Below are 25276 nucleotides of genomic sequence, written 5' to 3'. Positions count from 1 at the left end.
GGCTCTTTTTTTCAGCTCAAGTTAGATACATGCTTGTCCTCTATCTGTTTTGGCCCTTCCCTCCAGAACTCCTACAACTTTTGTACCATGCATGAAACTCCCCAGATGCTATGATTCATGGCCTGGTCTATCACTTCTATATGAATTGATCGGTTTTAGTGCTTAATCCAAGTGAACATTTTTCCCCTCTCTATTAGCTTGCTCAGTCATATTAGATGCTTCACTGTGGTTTATTCATGCAGAACACCGTTCTTCTGGGTTACCTTCAGAGGAAATAGCCACATTTGTGGCAGAATTAACAGGATTCTATACTTAGGGGCCAGTAGTTTATTATTGATAGTTGGTTCTAACTTTAATCAAAACTTCCAGTGTTGTGGTGGTATATAAGTGTATACTTTTATTTGGGCGTCGAAAGTGGTTCAGCAGTCAAGAATCCACCGGCCTCGCAGGAGACACAGGTTCAGTCCCTGGGTCAGGAAGATCCCCTGGAGAGAAGGAAATGGCAACCCACTCCAGTATTTCTACCTGGTACATTCCATAGACAGAGGAGCCTGACGGGCTACAGTCCATGGGGTAGCAAGAGTTAGACATGACTTAGTAACTAAAAAACCACCACTCTTTTATTTATGTATCTTTCATTATATGAGAGACCTCTATTTATTGGTTTCCAGAGTAAGACTATTCATCATCAGAGAACTAGTTCATTTTTTTCTTTCCATGACGGCTTTGCCTATCCACGTTGCTTTCTTCTCTAAATTTCTCTAGCTTTCATTCCCTTTTCCTTTAGCTTTACAGCTTGAAGACTTAATTTAGTTTACTGCCATAAACAGTGCCTGCCACAGAGTAGTAACTTAATACATATTTACTTACTGAACAAATAAATAAATGAATTCATGCTCACGTACATATATTCAGTGTAAGAGAAAATATGGAATATTAATATATATCTATCTATATATATCTATCACAACATCTAGTGCCATAAGATACTCTTAATAAATAAGCAAAAGAGCATCTGTAGAATATTTTATAAGAAGCAGATAGTGACTGATCACTAGGAGTGTTTTAGTTCTACTTCTATCAGTTTATTTCTATGATTTTACTAAAATACCATTGGCCAAATGTATAGAAAAAATATGTTGAAACCATCTAAGATCAGATACTGTGTCTTACTCATCTGTATTATGGCTAGATCCTACTCAGGGTAGGTTTCTGAGGAGCTAAATGTTACTGTGCATGAGAATAACCCAGAGGCCCTGTTAGATGAAGATTCTTTCCCCTCTTCATAAAAGTCTAATTCAAAAGATATGAGGTGGATCTCAAATACTTGCATGTTTAAAAAGCACCCCAGGTGATTATGATATAGCTGCTGCTGCTGCTGCTAAGTCACTTCAGTCGTGCCCAACTCTGTGCGACCCCATGGACTGCCGCCCACCAGGCTCCCCCGTCCCTGGGATTCTCAAGGCAAGAACACTGGGGTGGGTTGCCCTTAGGATATAACTAGGTCACCCAAAATCAACACTTAGAGACACATTGGTTAAATGCTTCAATAATAATTGTTGAAATGAATTCATTCATTTAGAGAGCTTCACCACTTTGTAATGTGTCATTCTTAAAGAAATGAGCTAACAATTTCTCCCCTTAAAAGAGATTTTTAATATATAATTTCTCTATATATGAAGATATAAATCTGACTGAAATGTCCAAGTGAAATATGTCAGGCAACCAATGTTGAGGATTGTTATTTAGAACTGTAAAGGAAAAAGAGCAATATGAAATGTTCAGAAGAGACAAATCCATAGAGTCAGAAAGTAGGTGAGTGGTTTCCAGAGACTGGAAGAAGGGAGAAATGGAGAGTGACTATAGATGAAGATTTAATCTTGGGGAATGAAAATGTTTTGAAATTAGATAGTGATCACAATTCTGTGAATTTACTAAAAACCACTGACTTGTACACTTTAAAAGGATGAGTTTTATGGTATTTGAGTTACAATTTACATACTATACTGTATATACTCAATAATGCTATTATTACAAAATAAAATGACTAAGTCTAGTAAATTTATAAAGATTAATAAATAAGATAGAAGAACAAATGAACAACTGTGCACTTACATCTAGTTCTTTTTAGTTTTAAGGATGAGACCTTTGCGGAAGATATTCTTTTTTTTTTTTTTTTTTTTGGAAGACATTCTTATAAAGAACTCTCTTGGCTCTGAAGGGAAATTTTTATTCCAGTCTGATTGTGGAGGCTTCTTAACAAGCTGTTAGTAGAGCTCAAATATTAAATGAGACTATGAACATTGTGATCAGAAGGAAGAACTGCATTTATCATGTAAATAAGCCAGTTGTGCTTTGCATACATGCGCGCACACACACACACACACACACACAATGTCATGTGTTATTGTTCCCATGGTTCTATAGAGAAATACAGAAACAGAAAAATCTTATCCAGTTTAACTGTGCAAAGATAAAAACTAGTTTTTTAAAACTATACTATTTCCTTTTGATTCATCTGATTTCTATCTAGTCTTTTAAAGTCTAAAAATCTACTTTCCTTTCTTGCCATGCCCTTTGCATTAACCAAAAGATTCAGAAGCCCATAACTTTTCTTTTATCTTGACAATGAGTGGCAGAAAGAGCGGAAAGGAAGGATGTTTTCAAGCAAGGATTGAGTAAAGTTGAGAGTTTTCCTTTGTTATCAGGCCTCTTCATTGACAAGGAGTTTTGTTTTGTTTTGTTTTTTTCTTCCTTTTTTGTGAATTTGAGAGAAAGCAACTGTAGAGAATGGGCTAGGCATTCCTTGAGATTTATTTCTTTCAAAACTGATAATAAATATTCAAAAGATGACAGAAGTCAACCAAGATTATGAGTGACAGAGACATGCTAGTTTTTTTTTTTAGTTTGTTCAGTTATTTTTTCCTTTTGTAAAGATGAGACTAATGTCTTCTGAGCTCTTTACATGACTGAGGTGAAACCAGAAATATCAAGAGTTATTAAATAATCAACATATTTGGATAGGAAGAACAACATATATAATATTTATCTTATTCACTATTATAATTTTACTTTAAGATCATATATTTTTTCAAGTGATCACATCAATATAGTAAATTGAATTTGTAGATTCCACAAACCACTTCAGTTAAATTAATCTCCAAACCTCGAACACTGACATTCTGATACTGTTTGAAATTTCCAGCTTAATTAAATAAGCCTTCCAAATTAAGAGGTTAATTTCCTTGCTTCATTTGATACTTTTTACACAAACATATATAGCTTATCATTTAACTTTCAAAATATTTAAAAGAGGGTTTCCCAGATGGCTCAGGGGTAAAGAATCCACCTGCCAATGCATGAGATGCAGGACACACGGGTTGCATCACCAGGTCAGAAAGACACCCTGGAAGTGGAAATGGCAACCTACTCCAGTGTTCTTGCCTGAAAAACCGTGTGGACTGAGGAGCCTAGTGGGCTACAGTCCATGGGGTTGTGAAGAGTTGAACATGATCTAGAGACTGAACAGCAACAACATATTTAAATTAAACCCTCTAGTCCATATTTATTCCAAGGTTTCTATAGCCTATCACAGTTTCTATTGCTATACAACAGAGCAAAAATTATTAACCTGTTTCACTGTCTGGTCATGAAGAACAGCTAGTAACTGACTGCCAAACACCCCACAGATAGAAGCTGCTAAAGACAGCCTTGATGATACAGGTTATAGCTTCCAACTTAGATAATACACTCTCTGTGCTGAATAAATGCCCATGTTCTTATTTATAATTATACTCAATTCCAATTAGCAACATTTTTAATACCCATCTGGATTCACTGGAGATTTGATTCAATGTGCTATTCTTAAATTATCAGCAGTAACTTCAAACTAAACAAAAACACAGACTGAGTAGAAAAGTCATTACCAAAACTAAATTTTGCACTGGTCTTGTATAGTGTTTCCCCAGTCATCAGATAATCCTTCTGCACATCTTCTCTCTCTTCCAAGGTAATTACCCAGCTGCTCCCACATTTTTTTATTCAAAATGACAGAAATGGCATTTTAAAAGCTATACATTGCTATAGTTTCTATATACAGTACACTTACAAAAAAGGAGTAAAATATACACTGTAGTCTGGTCTGGGAACCATTGTTTACTTTTAGATCCTGCACACAAAAAAGAAATGGGTGGAGTTTGCCCTTCTATCATTTATAGTCTGAGTGTGCTAAGAAAGACTCCCTTGACCCAGAGATAGGAGAGAGCTAGATTCATACACTATATGTTTCAGTTTTCACATTCATTGATGGCATATAATGGGTATACAGAAGTGACAAATGTTAGTCATTTGTTGAATGATGCTTATTTTTATGTTTACAATCTAATAGCAAGGTCTCAGCAAATTTACACATAGAGTATTAGGAGCAGGCACACTCTTTATTTTCTTAAAATTAGTAAAAGTTTTGAGGGCACTAGCTAAAACAACAGCCTTTGATTCACTGGCTACCTAAGGGAGGAGTTCAATGGGGTTGACTCTGGGATACTTACTATATTTAGTCATCTCTGAAACCTACATGTAATTGCTTTGGCATGTAAACCCTGATTTTTTTGGTCAAAAGATGTACTACTTTTTTGGAATAAATGTACCTGATGGTTTAGCCATTTTATTAGTTCCACCAGGAAGAAGCTAACCCTAAGAAAATGTGCTTTAATGATGTACAATTTAAAAAAGGTTTTAAGAAGGAGGATAAAGTAATTTGAAGGAAAGTAATTCTGATGTTTTGTTGTCTAAAACAGAAAAATGTTAAGGAAACTACTTGATAATATTTGTGAATTGTTCTGATAACTCTAAGTTATACCTACATAACACATCAGAAAGTTTTATTTATAATCTTTATTACCCTCACCCTTCTCAATTCTCCCCTCTACTGAGGAAGCTAAGCCCAGGAAACTTTTTCTTAGACTTACCTGCCAGCAATATTCCATGTAGATTTTATTAACAAGAGGCATTTGGCATTTGAGCAAGATGTAAAGAAGGAAGATAAAGGGAAGCTTTTAATCTCTGGTCTCTATATGGTGTCTGATTAAAGTAATCAATCCTCTTCTGGAGTCCAAAGCATCACATAATGTGTGAAACAAGAGAGTGAGGAGGCTTCTCTTCTTGAATATTTACGTCACACCAGTAATGTATTTTCAGAAAGTCTGAGCTTAGGTTCTGAATAAATGGTTACACTTGTTTTCTGTGAGATCCTTGAAAATTCAAGTGAAGTAGGAAGGAACCTCTAGAATTGCCTAAAATATTCAGAATTTTACAAGTGGCCCTGAGGGAATCTGACCTACCTTGAACTGATACTATCTCAGGAAATGAAAATATAGCTGGAATCTTAATTAAAGATGACTTCTGACAACTGTGCATAAGCAAGAGATAATTTCAGTTTTTTATAACAGAAACTGTAAAAGTAGAGTGGCAACATTTTTGTTTGAGACTGTCCCTTAAAGCTTTGCTCCTTAAGGGGATCAGGCATGCTACCCTGAAGTATGCCATACCGGAATATGGATCACTGTGAGCTGAAGTCAATTGAGAATTGACAGATTCAGGAAGAAGTCTCCTTGTGTCTTCCTTTATCTGACTAAATGCAGAAACTTCTGAGAAATAAAGACTGCCATAAATCCCCTCTCCAGTGGAAGACAGCACTGAGATGACTCTGTACAAACAAAACAAACAACCTTGGAAAAAAACCTTATCTTCTATTGATTTCCTCATATATTTACCTTCCCACAACTTATTGTTCCTAGAAGGCCAAGCCCTCTTTCTTTTGTTTAGTCACTTCTTCAAAATTTATCACTCTTTGTTGAAACGGTATATAAGCTCTCATGTCTAACCATTTCTTTGAACTTTTACTTCTTTTCTGTGAAAATATGTAGAAATATTAACAACAATGAAGTTTGTGTGCTTTTCTCCTACTAATCTTTTGTCAATTTTATTTGTAGACTTCAGTAATTAAATGGTATAGATTAAATTAAATTAAATTAATTAAATGGTATTCCAAAATGGTATAGAAGATTCTTTTCTTTTCGTACATTGCCTTCATAGAGAAAAGTGAATAATAATATTTTTCCCTTTTGCAAGAGAAAAATTATAAGATGAGACATAGCGATTTTCAGGCTTTTGTTGGACTTAGGAATAAAATTATTGATGAAATGCACTGGGTGGGGGTGCTTACCTTTTTAAGTCTTTAGATAATTGACTCAAGAATCCAATCTTGATGCTATAATCTTTATTTCATAAATTGTCATTTCCATTAACAGACTTTTATGGATTAGGGTAAAGGCATGGCTGCCAATGGCTTACTTATTCTGCTACTGCAATTCAGTACAAGGTTTAATATAGTGGTAGAAAGGGAATACTGTTGGAAATATGTTTGATGCCAACTCAGATGTGATTTGCAACTTTAATTTTAATGTTCATTATTTAACATAGTTTATATGTCTTATTTTATTGTTTTTCTTGCAAAACATAATTTATAGTCAATTACAATAGCCAATCAACTTTGAAAACACAAATCAACCAAAACTTGCATAGTGACTGAGTGGATTTTTCCCTTAGGATATTTATACTTAAAGCTTTCTATGCTTATTGTTGTCTAACAGGTAGAAGTAAGCATTACCTGCTTAAATACTCCCATTTTCACTACTTTTTTCATTCCTACAAATTCTAATCTGAAGCTTCAGCATTGATATTTTCCCTCACAGCCAAAATAAAACAAAGAAAGTGGGGGGGAAAAATGTAACAGTGCTTCACAGACAACAGAACTTCAATAACTACTTAACTGTTTATCATTAGTATAACATTTATCTTATTTTAAAGTTGGGGATGTATCATCACTTTTTAAATTTAGCAACATCCTTTAGTGGTTGGATGTAGTAGATACTCCAACATTTTTTTTCAACATTTATTTTAAATTGAAATAAATTGGTGATGCTAGTGGTAAAGAACCTGTCTGCCAAAGCCAGAGACATAAGAGACTTGGGTTTGATACCAGGGTGGGGAAGATGCCCTGGAGGAGGGCATGGCAACCCACTCCAGTATTCTTGCTGGAGAATTCCATGGACAGAGGAGCCTGGTGGGCTACAATCTATGGGGTTGCACAGAGCCAGACATGACTAAAGGGACTTAGCATGGCACAGTACATAATTTCTTTAGCTGAGTTCATTCTATCTTATTACTTAAGAAGCATTCAATGTTTAGATGAATATGTCCTTTTCATTAATTTGCAGTTTTATGTCTATTTTTCTTCCTTTTCTTCATTGGAATGTACTGCTATGTTAATGGGAAAAACTGTTGATTTTTAAGGATAAGAGATCTTTCTGTATGTACATTATTTGGTTGAAAATATTTTATATAGTAACAACTAAATAAAAATGGATAAGATAATGCTATTAACCACATCCACATTACCCTAGGGCCTTCAATAAATTGCATTTCAATTGTTTCACTCTATTTCTAAGAAGACTGTCTGAAAGAATTTTAAGAACTTGATCTGGAGTCTGTTCAAGAAAAAACTCTAATTTCAAATATTGTGCCATCTCTTGCATTTATGTTTAAACGCCCAGAATGTGTGGCTATCTGAGGATTTTTGATGTTCAAGGATAGTTGGTTTGGGGAAATGGAGAGGTAAACTGTTCTGGTTAGGATTGTAATGATTTGGAGCTGGTAGTTAGCATAAAGGGAGAGATGAAGAGGAGTGTAAATACATGAGAACCAAGAAAAGAGAAAATTCTCATAGCAGCACATAGCCAGTGAGATTGAAAACAATGAACTGCTTGAGGTCAGGGGGTATGTCTTATTCATCTCCTTATCTTTATCGCCTAACCAAATTCTGTCATTGCCTAGGACCTAAGTAAATGTTTGTTGAATTAAGTTAATTTAATTAGCTTAATTCATTCATCCCATAACTCTATTAGGTCAGGAATATTTCCTGTTTACATATGATGATATCAAGGCTCAAAAATTTAATAACAAGCAGAACTGGGAGGAACTGGGATTTGAATGCAGTCTTCAGGAATCCAGAATCCATAATATTTCCACTATACCATGATTTTCAGAATTTGTTTTCAGTCCCATGATAGTGAAAATGAAAGTTACTCAGTCGTGTCTGACTCTTTGCGACCCCATGCACTGTATAGTCCATGGAATTCTCCAGACCAGAATACTGGAGTGAGTAACCTATTCCTTTTCCAGGGGATCTTCCTGACCCAAGAATCAAACCAGGGTCTCCTGCCTTGCAGGTGGGTTCTTTACCAACTGAGCTATTAGGGAAGCCTCAGTCTTATGATAAGGTTGACAGACAGAAGGGTCCTATGGTTACAGATTTTTGGGATATCCAATATGCAGTGCTGCCTCTCCTGCAACTTCATAAAGTGTATTAAAATCTCTGATAAAACTTTTAGTTAAGCAGTTGTTTGCAGTCTTCCTCTCTTTTTTTTGCATAACTAATTTTTTGATTTGTTTTATTTTATATTACAGTTGATTTACAATGTTGCATCAGTTTCATGTATACAGCAAAGTGATTCAATTAAACATATACATATATCCATTCTTTTTCAGATTCTTTTCCTATATAGGTTATTACAGAATATTAAGTAGAGTTCCCTATGTTATGTAGTAGTTTTTTTTGATTGTCTGTTCTGTATATAATAATATGTATATGTTAATCCCAATTCCCTGATAGCTCAGTTGGTAAAGAATCTGCCTGTGATGCAGGAGACACTGGTTCGATTCCTGGGTCAGAAAGATCTGTTGGAGAAGGGATAAGCTACCCACTTCAGTATTCTGACCTGGAGAATTCCATGGACTACACAGTCCATGGGGTTGCAAAGAGTCAGACACGACTGCGGGACTAACACTTAGAGGCTTCTCTTGTGGCTCAGATCATTAAGAATCCACCTGAAATACAGGGGAACTCGGTTTGATCCCTGGGTTGGGAAGATCCCTTGGAGAAGGGAAAGGCTACCCACTCCAGCATTCTGGCCTGATTCCATGGACTGTATAGTCCATGGGGTCACAGAGTTGAACACAACTCAGTGATTTTCACTTCCAATTTTCATATCTTCTTCTTCTTTTTTTTTTTTAAGTTGTAATATGTTTATTTTTTGGCTGTGCTGGGTCTTTGTTGCTGTGCATACGCTTTCTCTAGTTGTGATGAGCAGGAGCTACTGTCTAGTGTTGTTCAGCTTCTCTTGTGTCAGGGTGCTGGCTCTAGAGGTGCAGACTTCAGGAGTTGTAGCTCATAGACTTAGTTGCCCTGCAGCACATGAAATCTTCCTGGAGTAAGGAGGGAACCCGATTTCCCTGCATTGGCAGCAAATTCTTAACCATGGGACCACCATGGAAGTCCCCTCATATCTCTTTTAAATGGGGCTTTTTTTTTTTTTGGAAGGGTAGGGGAAAATAACAGGAGTTGTTTGTTAACTATCCTTGATAGTAAAAGAAAGTATAACACTAGCTAAAAGCATGATGAAATGTCATAGTCACTACATTTTGGTAAAAAAGTATTTTAGCTTACAGGAAGATATTAAGAGTATAAACTAATGACTTGTAACATTTTGGTATTTGTGAAGGTATTTATACAGAATTTCATTAGCTATGTACATCTATATTTCCTAGAATAATAGGACCTAAAATGGGAAACATGCATTTTCCACATCTACCATTTCCCCCAAATGAAATGAATAGTGTTTTAAAATTGCCCAAATATTTGTCACTTAATTATATTATAAACTTTGACACTTAGAATTGCAAAATTCTTTGCCATTTATGGAGTTTATTATGTATTACATCATGCATTACTGCTTCCTGTCTTTATTTAAAGTTCAAACAGACTCAACTCTAGATGAAGTTATAAATAATGCAGGCTTTAAAGGATATGGTTCCAAGTGAATTAACTGATTCTTAAGTAAACAGACAAGCTGTAAAAACTGTACCTTATAAATGACTGGTTTCCCAGGAAGTTGTTAAACTAAAATATTCTCTTTTCTAGATAAGATATTTGGTAATCACAGGCATATATCCCCATTATTGATAAAGCTTCGTAGAGAGAAATAAGCAAGATATACTGGTAATAAAATGTTAATATAGCCCACTTAATGTTTACATCAAACAAAGTCACGATGTTTTGTTAAAACTCATTTGGAATAAGACAGCTTATATTAACAGAGATTAGGCAAACCAGAAAATATGTATTAGCATTCTGGCATTTTCATTGCACCATATATAAATTTTTCTGAAAAAAAAAAATAATAACCTATCATCTTTTGTAAAACCTTTCCAGATTAGAAAGGAAAATGCAACTCACTTTAAAGGAGGGCATGTTATTTTCTTAATAAAATTTATTCATTGATTCCTTAAATATGTACATTAAATGTTTATATGTGTATAATTGCTCTATCATAGGAACTGAGAAGTAAAAATGAGAAATGAATATATACATTGATTGAACACCTATTACTTGTCAGGTTAATGTCAAAGAAGGAAAACAGCTTCCTCTACTCATCCAAGGTTCTTTCAGCTAGTCTAAGAATCAAATTGTCATGAGATGGATAACATAAAATCAAATTTAACTTTGTACATATGTAGGTTTCATAAGAAAATGAACCTTAAGGGCAAGTTAGGCAATCAAGGCTTTTATACTACCTGAGAGGAAAAGGGGTTACAAATTTGGGTCCCCAACAGGAGGAAAATAATTTATAGGAAGATGGGATAAAGAATTGTTGGGTAAATAAATGTTTTCCATGCTCTGCAGAGACAACTGGACACAGAGAGGACTTCGATGGAAGCAGCCTTGCTAAGAGCCCCCAGTCTACCACATCTAACTCACATTCCTTGTAGTTAGCTCCGCTGAAAACTCTCTTCCTGGGACTGGAGCCCTATCTAAACTATTTAAGGCAGTTCTGCGTGCTTAGTCACTCCAGTCATGTCTGACTCTCTGCGACTCCATGGCCCATGACCTGCCAGGCTCCTCTGTCCACGGGATTCTCCAGGTAAGAATACTGGAGTGGGTTGCCATTTCCTTCTCCAGAGAGAAAGTTTGAAGTGAGTGAAGTGAGTGAAGTGCGTGAAGTGAAGTTGCTCAGTCATGTGTGACTCTTTGTGACCCCACAGACTGTAGCCTACCAGGCTCCTCCCTCCATGGGATTTTCCAGGCAAGAGTACTGGAGTGGGTTGCCATTGCCTTCTCCAGCAGTTCAGAGGAGGAGGTAAAAGTTCTTCATGAGCCTCTTGTTTCTTTAAAAAAAAGAAAAAATAAAGCCTAATATAAATCTCATGCCAAAGAGACATTTTAACAAATTTTGCTCTCCTACTTTTGTGATGGATGCAAAGAGTCATATTGGAAACTATCCAAGAGGCTTGGTTACAATATAGTGCCCTACATGTTACAAATTCAATAGATTATTTTGATAATAATACATGAAAAGGTGAAGGCAACACATTATGTTGTGCTCTAACAACTTAACAATGCAAATAATAATTATGAAGGAATTCAGGATACTGAGCTACCAAAGTGAATTGGAATGAAGGAGAAAACCTCAGATAAAAGTGGGGCTTTACTTGGATTTCAAAGGGGAGAAGATTTTTTTTTAATAGGCAATAAGAAAAAACATTAGAAGACTAGGACTAAGACTTAAAACAAAATCATTCAGAGATACAAGTAAAGGTGGAACACTGGAATCATGGGAGAGAGAGAGCCAAGATGTTTGTCAATTTGATAGGACAGAATGATATTGAAATGAAAAACTGAGATTGTCAATGTAGATTAGAGAAGTGTTTTTAGAGGAAGTTAAATGAGGGGTAGGGGAAATCTAGTAGGATATATTACGAATTTTAGCTCCTGAGCATTTTAAACCTATTTCCTTTAATTAAGAAATTCTCTGTAAGCTAGACTAGAGCTTGATGAAGCCCTGGACAATGAAGAGATTTGAAAAGCTGTTCTGGAAATTCAGGACTGATGTAAATGGAGGCCTGGTGTAAGAAATGACAAGGTATTGTATAAGCTAATTGGGCATGAAAAGGGGACAGGTGTGAGAACATTTCAAAGAGAAAGGCCACAGAACTTACAAATCTTTAAAATTAATAAAATGGCAAACTTACTTAGGGTAAGATCAATATGCTGCTGCTGCTGCTGCTACTGCTAAGTCACTTCTGTCATGTCAGACTTTGTGCGACCCCATGGACAGCAACCCACCAGGCTCCTCTGTCTACAGGATTCTCCAGGCAAGTATACTGGAGTGGGTTGCCATTTCCTTCTCCAAGATCAATATAAAATGGTGAATTTCATTTCTTATTTATCAAAATAAAAATTTTACTTAGCATAGCAATGGCAATAGAATACTGAAGTACCAAAGAACATATCTGAATGCTATTACTCTATGTGAATGCTGTTTAAAAAAAAAAAAATCTACTTTTCATAGTAACAACAGTAATAACTACCAAGGAATATATTTAACCAAGTCATGCAAAACCTTTATGAATTAAAGTAAAACATTTTATTGAATGGTATTAAATAAGAAAAATTTACTAGAGACACAAAACGCTCATTAGGTATCATATTCATGTCATTTTAAATAAAAATATTATTTCAAGTCTGTGTAATTCTAAACAGAATGCCAATTGTTTTTAACTTGAAAGGCTAATTCTAAAATGTATGTGCGTGTGTGTGTGCTCAGTCATGTCCAACTCTTTGTGACCCCATGAACTGTAGCTTACCAGCCTCCTCTGCCCATGGGATTTCCCAGGCAAGAATATTGGAGTGGGTTGCCATCTCCTTCTCCAGGGGATCTTCCTGACCCAGGGATTGAATCCTCATGTATTGTGTCTCCTGCATTGGCAAGCGGATTCTTTACCACTAGTGCCACCACTTGAAATAAAACACATTATTTCAAGTCTGTGTAATTCCAAACAGAATGACAGTTATTATTATTTTTTAACTTGAAAGGCTAATTCTAAAATACATACATAAGAATAAATAGGGAGAACTTTCTTTCTTGGTATAAAAAAATTAATATAAAATTGCAGCAACTAAGGCAGTGTGCTTTTGGTTAAATGATAAGACATGTGAGAAATGGAACAGAAAAAAGAGCTCAAGGTTGGATGATATACACATAAGAATGTGGTGTATGAATGAGGTGATATTGTAGATCCGTGGTAAATGGACAGATTTCTCAGTAACATCTGAAATAATTATTTAATGATTCCTTTATCATATATAAATACATTAAAAAATTTAGATAGGTTAAAATAAATGAAAAACAAAATGTAAAAATTTACCAGAAAATGAACCTTGGACTAGCCGTGGGAGGAAATCTGTAAATCAAACAAAGAAACAAAATGCATTAAGAGAAACACTGAAATGTTTAATTATATTCAAATCAAAATTAATTTTCAACAATGAAATAATATGAAGAGAATATAAAATCTTTAAAACACAACAAGGAATTGACAATAAATCCAATAGATAAAAGAAGTTAAAGACATGTTCAGTTTACAGAAGACATATGAAACACTGAAAACAAATGAAAATACTCTACACATAAAGAATCATTAGAAAATACAAATTTAAATAAATGAAATAACACTTTACATGTAATACATCAGCAAAAATTTAAAAATCTGAAAATGTTACAGACGTGGGATAGGAGAATACTTGGAACATGCTTATGGAATTGCTATTGTTTAGTCACTAAGTTTTGTCTGACACTTGCAACCCTGTGAGCTGTAGACAGCCAGGCTCCTCTATCCATGGGTTTCCAGGTAAGAATACTAGAGTGGGTTGCCATTTACTTCTCTAGGGAATCCTCCCTACAGATGAATCGAACCCATGTCTCCTGAATTGGCAGGTGGATTCTTTACCACTGAGACACCAGAGAAGCCCCACTTGTGAAATTAAATCAGTAGTAATTTGGATATGAACCAACACTCTGACCTGGTAATTTTGCTACTGGTTAGGTACTACATGGAAACTATTATCATGTGCACAAAGAGAATGTTTATATTGACATTATTTATAGTTACAAAAATATCAAAAGCACCAATGGTCTATTAATTAGAAAATTAATACACCCAGTTTGGCAAATTCATATGATGAATCGTATACAGCAGTGATATTGAATGAATTCTAGCTGCACATTCTAACAGTCTTGGATATGCAACAATGGACTGGATGAAATTCAAAGAAAAAAATGATAGTGAAGAATTTAAATGCTTATATTTATTAAGGCCTGAGGATAAGTGAAACTAAGCAATATCTTATTTAGAAACACAAATCTAGGGAGGAAAGAAATTTTTAAAAAAGTGAATGACAAATATAGAATTCACAATATTGGTTACCTTTGGTGGATAGAGAAGATGAAAAAACTGGGGAGAAGCACTGTTAAGGCATTAACAATATCTCTAGTGTTCTGTTTTTTATATAGTGGCTTTATAATAAATACTCTTTTATATATGCATATATAAAATACATATGTAATTCTTTTATTTATGTCAAATATTTCATGAAACCTAAACCATGAAACATAAAATAGTTCCAACAAGGCTTGATAATAAGCTACAACTTTGGAGTGACTCTTGAGTTTTAGGCCTGGTTCCATGTATGCATTTAAATCATTGATAGTCATAGAAAATTTGAATTTTGAGATGGAACATTCTTTTGAGTATGGGATGATGACATAATGGTTTGTTTTTTGCAAAATGAATTAAAGTAAGGGAAAATAATTAATTAAATAGCACAGTTCTGTGGTCTACAAACTTTTGGGTACCAGGGACCAGTTTCCTCGAAGAGAGTTTTTCAACCAACGGGATGTTGGGGCTCTGATTTGGGGATGATTCAAGCACATTGCATTTACTGTGCACTTTGTTTCTATTGTTATTATATCAGCTCCACCTCTGATCATCAGGCATTGGATCTCAGAGGTTGGGGACCTCTGGCACAGTTCACATTGTTAGTCATAAGTTTCAGGTTGTATTTAGAAAATTTGTGAAGATTTAACAAAATCACACACACACACACACACACACAATGATAGAATGCCATGAGAACTTATGAGTTAGTGGTTCCTGAGAAGTGTGACAGGTACCTCTTCCTCCTCCCTGCACTTTGAACAGGTGGCATCTTTATCTCTTTTCTATTTCAGTTTTTCTGAAGCCTGCTCTGTCTAAGCTAATTTGATCCTTTCCCTCTGATTACCTGTCTTCTCATTTGATCTATTATATTATCATTCCCAGGTTATTTCAAATTTGTGTTTGACTGGTTACTTGTATGCGACAATAGCTCTAACAAAGAAGAATATGTCTGTTTCATTTGCAATGGAGCACTTATATAAAAGCATCGGGTATAGATATTTCTGAATATTACTTTATGAATGATTGGCTGAGGACTGGAACCAACCAGTACTTGAGAGGAAAGAGACAACTTTTCAATTCCATACATCGTTGAGGGCAAGTCTAGACTAATTACCTGAAGGCTGGTATTTTTCTCAGTGAATAGGTGAGCCTTTGTATTATGGATGATCTAAGACACATTGGTCTCAAGGAACTGGACACCAGCCACACCAGCCACATCCAATTTCTTTCTTGCATGTTGTACCCCTTGTGGTCCGAGGCTAGAGGTGTGTTTTATGGGATTCTTAAGGAACAATTGAGACACTCACAGTATTCCTTTGCCACAATTTCAACAGTATTAGTATATAGCTGCTACTTTCTTTTTTTGTTTTCAGTTATGGGATTGGAATATTGAATTCCAAACTGCCTCACACTGAGCTTTCTTCATCCCTAAATACACATGCATTCTTACCCTCCCAAGTCTGAAGGCCAAGTCAGTCATTCAGCAAGGCCCCAGACTGTGACAAACCATTAATTTGTATCTACACTGGGGCCTCAGTGTCCATAGTTCCAAGTACCAAGCCCTTAATTCCCTTAAAAGTAGCAAATTCACTTTCCAAATAAAAACACAGACCACGTTACTGCCATTATATTTTCCCCCATGTGTTTTTCAGAGAAAAACATCAGCGTTTGGGGAATTAGTTTGGACTTGTTCTCTGGAATCTGTGGAAGTTAACAGTTATCCCCTTGTCCCCAGCATTACAGGGTCTGCACCTTACAGTCTTCATTCAGCTGGCTGCTTGCTCTCCTACCAGTGAAATTTCTTTACCTGCTACCCAAACTTGCAAAATCTGATGGATCAGATTCACAAAGCAAAGAGTCAGACACGACTGAGTGACTGAACTCACTCACTCAAGGAACAGAGGTACTGACACCTTATGTTGTTGATATTCAGTCACCAAATCTTTCTGACTCTTCGCAGTCCCATGGACTATGGCATGCCAGGCTTCCCTGTCCCTCACCATCTCCCAGAGCTTGCCCAAGTTCATGTCCATTGAATTTGTGATGCCATCCAACCATCTCTTCTTCTTATGCCCCCTTCTCCTTCTGACCTGTCTTTCCCAGCATCAGGGGCTTTTCCAATGAGTTGGCTCTTCACATCAGGTAGCCAAAGAATTGGAGCTTCAGCTTCAGCATCAGTCCTTCAAATGAATATTCAGAGTTGACAACTTATACTATTATAGTAAATAAACTTCATGACTAGAAATATGGGGTCAACTTTTTAAAATCCAGTATGGACCTTGAATATGACCATATACTACACAATAAATTGTTTTATTTAACCTTACCATGCTGTAGAGATGAGGATCTGTACTTATAAAGTGGAACTCCAAACATCTTAAAAAATAGAGCACTGTTATTCAGTGATGATGGTGTAGTAAAACATTTCATTCTAGTTCTTTCCTTCATTCACTTGTTTTTTCAAATATCCAAACCTATACACAAAGAATGGGTTGTATGATTCCCCTAGGCTTTCCAGTCTAGAGAGATAAGGAGCTTTAAAGCTATTTGCTCTACTTAATTTTGTTAACAATTAGAAAATGACTTTAACTAATGTGTACATTAGACAGTACAAAACTGCAGTGCAAACAACTTGTTTTGGTGGTAAAGTGCAACTTACTGAAATATACATAGATACATAAATCCTTAGACAGAGTAGTCTGGCAGGCTACAGTCTATGGGGTCACAAAAGAGTCAGATGTGACTTAGTGACTAAACAGCAACTAACAATACATAAAATGAATAAGCACAAGAATTTAGTGTAAAATGAATAAGCACAAGAATTTAGTGTATAGCCCAGGGGATTATATTTAATATCTTATAATAACCATTAATGGAATATGATCTCAAAAAAAATGAATCATTGTGATGTACACCTAAAACTAATAAAATATTGTAAATCAACTGTATTTTTTTTTAAAAGCTACAAGCAATAAAGCTTTGCTACCCTAATGTATCTCTTTGGCATATTTATTATTTTGACCTAAAAACTATCAAGACCGAGAAGACTCAGAAAGAAACATTGACCTTCTCCCTAACTGCCTAAATGGGGGCCTCCCAGGTGGTACAATGGTATAGAATCCACCTACAAATGCAGAAGCTGCAAGAGCCATGGGTTCCATCCCTGGAATTCCCCAAAAGGAAATGGCAATCCATTCCAGTATTCTTGCCTGGAAAAATCAATGGACAGAAGAGCCTGGCAGGCTACAGTCCATGGGTTCAAAAAGAATCAGACATAACTGAGCACACGGCACAACTGCCTACAAGAATGGCGATAGAAGATCTATCCCAGGAAAGGGGCTCTCGTTGTACATAACTCTCATATATGCCAACTGAGGTAGACAGAGAGAAACCCAGCAATATCTGTTTGTTCAAATTCCACTCTGTGTCCCATTATCTTTGCATAAATCAGCACACGTTTGTTTACCAAATATTTGCTTTTCCATCTCCATGTCCATTGCCTTTCTCCCTTTTGAAGTCCCAAAACACTACCCCTAACATCTTTTTCTGTCTTTAGCAGAAAAGCTTATTTAAGGTGAGGGTTTCAGCCATTTTGTTAAGTTAACTCACGTATATGTGTTATTAAACTTTGTTTGATTTTCTTTTTTAATCTGTCTGATGTCAGTTTAACTCTTAGAAAAGTCAGAAAAACCTAGAGAGGTAGAGGAAAATGTCTTTCCCCCGAGATGTTCATTTTTCCTTTATTTTTATGGCTTGTTTCTTGGTAACTAATGTTTTACCCCAGGATATTATGACTATTCTACAGGTGAGGAAATGGAATTGTGTAGAGGTTAACTAATATGTCCAAAGCTTGCATAATAAAATTACAATTTGAGTTATTATTCAAAGGCAGGTCTGTAAGCTTCAGAGTTTGAGTACTTATCCAATATATTATGTAACAGTCAGTCAATAAAACTTTGTTTAATTTAAGTGAATTTTTCTACCTGAGAATCAAAGTGTCAAATTATAAGCTGAAAGGATTCATGAAGTTAATTCAGAATTTGAGAGAATGGCAGAATGATTCTAAGGAAATTTGAATCCCTTAGAAAACGCTGGAATGTGTTATTTGTGCACATAGGGTATGGTATGTACATGTGTCTTTGTACTTTGCGGTCCACAATGTTCGAATACCTTTTTTCAGTAAATATTATAAGAGGCAATGATGAAAGTGTAAGCAACCAGTCGAAAACAATTCTGTGCTCCATAATTATAAAAGGTGAAGAAGCCAAATTACTTTGAAATGAGAATACTCACATCCTTTAAATCTGTTCTCACAGATCCCAAGTGGACTAATAATCTGCCTGATTTCTTTCTTTTACACTAAAACAACTGACAAAATGATTGAAAATTATGTACAATATAGCAGGTGTTTCTTGTTTTTTGTTTGGGCATGATACTCATGAAAAAAATTTATGAAATGAAAATAACATGGAAATAACATGGGGAGTGCTTTCTCCTGTGATTAACGGCACTATTTTCACTAAGGTGTTATAGTTGTTTGAATCACATACTAAAAAGCAAATGGCTGGGAATAAACTAATATTAAAGTATGTGTTTTAAAATGTGTGACTTGATGAAAACAATGCATTTATGTCTCTTCATTTACTTGACATTTTCTTTCTGCTTTGGAGTTTCTGTTTTCAGCATTCCAGTTCATCTTAATCTTTCTGTGATAATCATATTCTCCTATGCCAAAAAAACATATTTCTACCTTCCCCCAAACCATACATATGCTCTCCTGCTAATACACATGAACATATACATCGAGGCACACAAACACACACAGAGACATGTACATCTACAAAAATAAACAAGCAGATATACATACATTCACACTTAGAGTAGAAAAATTGCCTTGATATAAATATGATTTATAGTTGTTTTTCAACAGGTTCATATTTCACAAGCATCAACAAGCAAAGAGAAAAGGAGGGTTTACAATAAATAACTGCAAAATATTTCTGTTCATCCATATACATTTTTGATAAAAATTTGACACATATACAAAAAAACCTAAATGAAACCAAAATGTAGGTTTTATGAATTATTATAAAGGGGATATTTCTATAAACTCAACCAAAGAAATAGAACCCCCAAAACTTTGATTCTTGAGGGAAATGGCAACCCACTGCAGTACTCTTGCCTGGAAAATCCCGTGGATGGAGGAGCTTGGTAGGCTACAGTCCATGGTGTCACAAAGAGTCGGACACGACTGAGCGACTTCACTTTCTACTTTCTTTTTTTCCTTTCAGATAGCAATGATCTTGAAATATCTTTATACTTTTACTACCTATGAATGTGAGCAAAACAATGATAGTTTAGTCCATTTTTGAAGTTTTTGTTTGTGTACTCATATATAACCCTTCTGTCTATCTCGTTTCCCACAGTTTAACATTTGAATGATTCATCCATATTGTTGCATTGTTTCATTTTCATTTGTATAGTAATTGACTCTATAACAAAACTATAATTTATATACTCATCCTTCTTGTTTTGAGCAATTAAATTGCTTCTATTTTTAACCTCTTATACCTGTGAACATTTTTTAGCTTTTCGCTTAGAATTCCTGTCCATAAATTCCTCTGGGTAAATAACAAGAATGTTATTATTTAACCATGAACAGTGTTGCCATATAAGTTATTTTAGGTGTTCTAAAACCAGCCACATTATACAACTTTATTTTATTGTATTTTTAATATTTATTTATTTATTTGGCTGTATCGAGTCTTCATTGAATCATTCAAACTCTTAGTTTGGACATGTGGGATCTAGTTCCCTGACCAGGAGTTGAACCCAGGCCCCCGACATTGGGAGCACAGTCTTAGCCACTGGACCATCAGGGAAGTCCCTATAAATTTTAAATTGGTATTTACTGACTAACAAATATGTTGATTGGACAATTAAATAGTCCTAAACTGAAAATGCTTTTTAGAAATAAAATTGTATCTGAAAAATAGAGATAAGATCTGTGTGCAATGAGTAAAATTGGAAAATGTTTTATATATTTTATTTATGCATTTAAATAAATAACAAAATAACTTTAGATTTAGATATAATCACTTTTATTAATCAGTTGATTAATCAATTTCCAGGTACATGTTGTATTTTTTAAATATCTTAATATTTTCAAACTTCTTTCATAAAATTGCCATATGTGTTCTTTAAAATTATTTTTTGTGGGCTAATTAATCTTAATTTTCCACTCTTTTCTGTAACTGAAAAAATATTCTCTCTATAGGAGTTAACATAAATCTATACTCAGAGCAAATTTTGCTCACTGGAGAATATTTTATGTTAATTATTTTTCAATATATTTTCACTCATATTATTTTTTGGTTTCCACTAAGAGTACTTTCCTCCTTCAAATAATTTCATGAGAAAATAAATTCTTGAAATAAATTGTTTTGTTCATGATGTAATATTATGTTTCATTTCATGTATATTAATTTCATTCCATTCTGATGACAAATGCACTTATTCTGTTAAAAATAGAACTCTCCTGAAAAATGTCCTTCTGCAAGTCAAAATCTTATAAAAAGAATTATCTACTTTAGAAATTAAATTATATTTAATTTGTTCAGTTTCTCTCTTGACCTTGTAATGCATTTTTTTAAAACCTTTTAGAAAAAGCTTCAATCAGTTTTAATACTATATTTATTAAAAAATTTGATTAACTATTTTTACTGGTATTAGTAAAACAAAGGTTATCCAACTTTGGATCTTCTCAGGCGGCACTAGAGGTAAAGAACCCATTTGCCAGTGCAACAGCCATTGGAGACACGGGTTCAATCCCCGGGTCAGGAAGAGTCCCCTGGAGGAGGGCGTGGTAACCCACGCCAGTATTCTTACCTGGAGAATCGCTTGGACAGAGGGGATTCTCTTAGCTTCACAAAGAGTTGGACACAACTGAAGAGATAAGTCTTCATCCACACATGCCTAACATTAGAAAACCCATTTAGAAAAAAATTCAATACAATTGTAATATGCTTATATTGATTTACAAAATATTTTTTTCCAAAGCTCCAACTTTTCTGAAATCAAATGGGTGGTGGATTCCACTGTGTCGAAGGATTACTTTTTACTTGTCTTCAACATCAACTTTATTTTAAAAACTTTATGGTTCAGTTCTTCAAATTGTTTAGCTTTGTAAAACTTGACAACTACAGCTTCTATCTAGGTCACTGGGATAGTACATCTTGTTTAGATGCAACTATACATTATGTATGAATCACAAATGCAAGCACACTTTTGCTCCCTAGGTTTGTCAATTTTGCAAGAGCTGTGTTTTTAATATGATACTGTGTTCCATAAATATTTATATTTTTATTGTTACCATAAGGCAAGTGATTTTATCTTGACTGTTAAACTTTTTAAGACACTCACAAAACCATTTATCATAAAGTTTCATGTTTTAACATATGTTAGAATGAATTTCTAAACACTTTGACTACAAAAGTTCAATTAAAAATTTATTGGAATTAGCTGATTTATATTTGAAACATCTAATGGAAATAATCAATCAACTTTTAACTGTGAAGTTCTTCTGCTAATAAATTCAACATATTAGCAGATATAACTTCATTTTGTGACTAGTCACAATAACACATGGATATGAGAAAATTTTGTTTAGGAGACTAGCCATTTGGTCCAACTGAAAAGTCATGCTTCACAAACTTGTATCTTTCACATGTAAATGCATCCTCTTTAGTTTCATGTGTCCAATCACCATATTTTGGGTAGTTGTTCAATGAACTAATTTTTGAAGTGCTTGTTGATTCTCCTTCCACAGGATTCTCTTATATCTTTTTTTTAAATGTCGACAACAGTATCACTTTACCATAAATGAAAATCATAAATATTTATAGGCATGTTTGTAAAATGTTTGTCCATTTCAGCTTTCTACAAAACAAAAATTCCATACTTAATTTTTTCAGTTTATATGTACCTAGAATTTATCTTGATTTTGAGCCATTTATTCCAAAAGAGGTGACTGCAAAATAAAAAGAATATTACCAATCAGTAGAATGAATAAAATAAAGATATACACTATATGATAAATACAAAAAAAAGTATAGCAAGATTTTTATTTATAGATTCTATGTCAGAGATGGCTTGGCTTCTATTTCACATATATTCCACATATGTTTTAACATACTGTTCTATATTTCCCACTGACCCTACCAATTGGTGGCCTAGAGGCATTCACATCTTGCAGTGCATTGCTGGTTTGGGAACCAACTGCCTGGTAAGCCAAGTGGTGGACAAGGGCACCAATGTGGATTCAGACTCTGACTTCTCTCCTAGACAAAAAGGAGTTGGCTCCTGAGTAGTTTCATCAATAAGTGCATTTTGCACTGTTATTGAGAGAGGGGTCTGAACTACACTGCATCTGAAAAGTGTTGGGAAACATAAAGAAGTTGTCACTAATTGTATTTTTCAGATTCCGCATGCGGGTGATTGAGAATTCTGTTGTCTGTTAATATGTCTCACATATTAGTAGAAAAGAGCATAAGAGAAGCTACTGTGGGGTTCTCTCTAAGTCCTTCCTGAGTTGCTTCAATGCAACTATTAACAATTATCATTGCTAAAAATGAAAAAGATCTAGGGCAAGTACTAATGGGGATATGATGTTGGGACAACAGGCAATCTAGTTCTATCTTGAGCAAACTGTGATTTAGGCATAGTCAGATTAGCAAATGATGCCAAAGTATTCCAAAGTGTATGATTAAGTGTTTCATTCAAGCCTCATGGTTTCTTTGATGTAATATAATGGGGCCAGTCTCATCTGATATTTTGCTTTTCAAGTTCATTAAATGATACACATTGTATTTTTAGTCTCCATTTCATCCTCAAGAGTTTTATCTTCTTTAGCTGGGAAAGCACACATTTAATTTGAATTCATCAATATAGAATTCAGAGCATTAAGATAAACCAGTTAATGCAGTGCTCAAAATAAACAAAGTGACAAATAATATCAGCTTTTGAAAATGGGTAAGTTATAACACTGTCTTTGTAGGACAGTTTCACAATCTATGCTCAAGTTGAAAATATGTATGTTTTTCATGCAAAGGCTGGGGCTCCTGCTGCCTATGCTGAGAAATATGCATTAGGACAGACGTTGGTTCAAAATTTTTGATTAAAGATACAATGTGATAATTTGATACTAAATTAATTAAATGAAATCTTTAAAATGAACTATGTAAGTTATATATTATTTTTCAATGAAAACATAGCCAGTGTAAACTTTTTGGTGAAAAAAACGAAGTTGCTATAAATACGGACTGACCAGTTTACCAGAAAGCTAATGAAACATAAGATGCAGAGCTCTCTACTTGAAGGACTGTCAAATTCTTAGATCTGTACCTGAAAATATGTACATTATAATACCACATATGTAATAAAGTTTTTCACAACACATATATGTCATAATTGCTGTCTATATACAGCAAACAAGTCAAAAGGTTATACAGTGAATGCACAGGAGTGATTATTTTTAGAGCTGGAAATTAACTTTCAGAGTTTGGGGTTGAGGCTAGAAAAGTTTGTAGAAGATTTAACTTTGTATACATTCAAATTTTCTGTAGAATGAGTACCTATTACTATATAATTTATGTAATTGAAATTAAAATGCTGTTTCAATATTAAAAAGTGGGAGGAAAATACTTGGCAGAATGTTATTTTCTTGCAAGAAGTAGAAAAAGGATATAAAGTCGGTAGAAAAACTTATCAAAAATGGAATTTAGACTTAAAGGATCGAAAGACTGCAACATACTTCTGAGTGAATGAAGATGGAGAGAATAGTGTGAAACAATATTCAAAGGGATGAAATCTGAGAATTTTTATGATAAGTATAATGAGTGTTCAAATTGGAAGTAACCATAAGAATTAAGGTAGAATGGATTTTCCTCCTGAATCTTGAAACCCTCCCTTTATCAGGCTATGCAGTCCCTCCACTTAGAGGAAAAGTGTACTTCCTACCTCTTGACTTTATCTGGGCATGTGTCTAGCTTTGCCCAGTTGTACATGCAGAGAAGCAAGAGTGTTACATCTGGGTGGACCTGTAGCTCATTGCTATCAATATATTTTTCCAAATTTTAACTAGGTCAGCTGATCCAAAACAAACTGTAGATTCACAAATATGAATGAATGCTCTTTTAAACTCCTGAGTTTTGGGATTGATTGTTTATATACAACAATGGCTTGACTAATACGAGTGTCATATAGGACATATAGTAGGCTTGACATAAAAGACAATAGAACTATATGTTTAACCTAGAAATTTAAACACAGGTAAAATACTCTTTAATAATGTGTGCAGAAAAAAAAGAGAGAGATTAAAATGCCCAAAGACATTAAAACTACCTCTACTACTAAAATAAAGTTATCATGGATGAAATAATAATTGTATGTTGTAAGTATCATAGATGTGACAATGGTAAAAGAATCCACCTGCCAATGCAGGAGACACAATAGACCTGGGTTCAGTCCCTGGGTGGGAAAGATCCTCTGGAGGTGGTTGTTGTAGTACAGTCGCTAAGTCGTGTCCAACTCTTTGCGACCCCGAGAACTGCAGCACACCAGGCTTCTCTGTCCTTCACCATCTCCCTGAGGTTGCTCAAACTCATGTCCATTGAGTCAGTGATGCCATCCAACCATCTCACCCACTGTCACCCCCTTCTCCTCCTGTCCTCAATTTTTCCCAGCATCAAGGCTTTTCAAATAAGTCAGCTCTTTGCATCACGTGGCCATTAAGTGGAGCTTCAGCATCAATCCTTCCAATAAATATTCAGGGTTGATTTCCTTTAGGATTGACTGGTTTGATCTCCTAACTATCCAAGGGACT

Source organism: Cervus canadensis, chromosome 8, assembly GCF_019320065.1.
Source record: "Cervus canadensis isolate Bull #8, Minnesota chromosome 8, ASM1932006v1, whole genome shotgun sequence".
Classification (NCBI taxonomy): Eukaryota; Metazoa; Chordata; class Mammalia; order Artiodactyla; family Cervidae; genus Cervus; species Cervus canadensis.
This window is presented reverse-complemented; position numbering follows the sequence as displayed.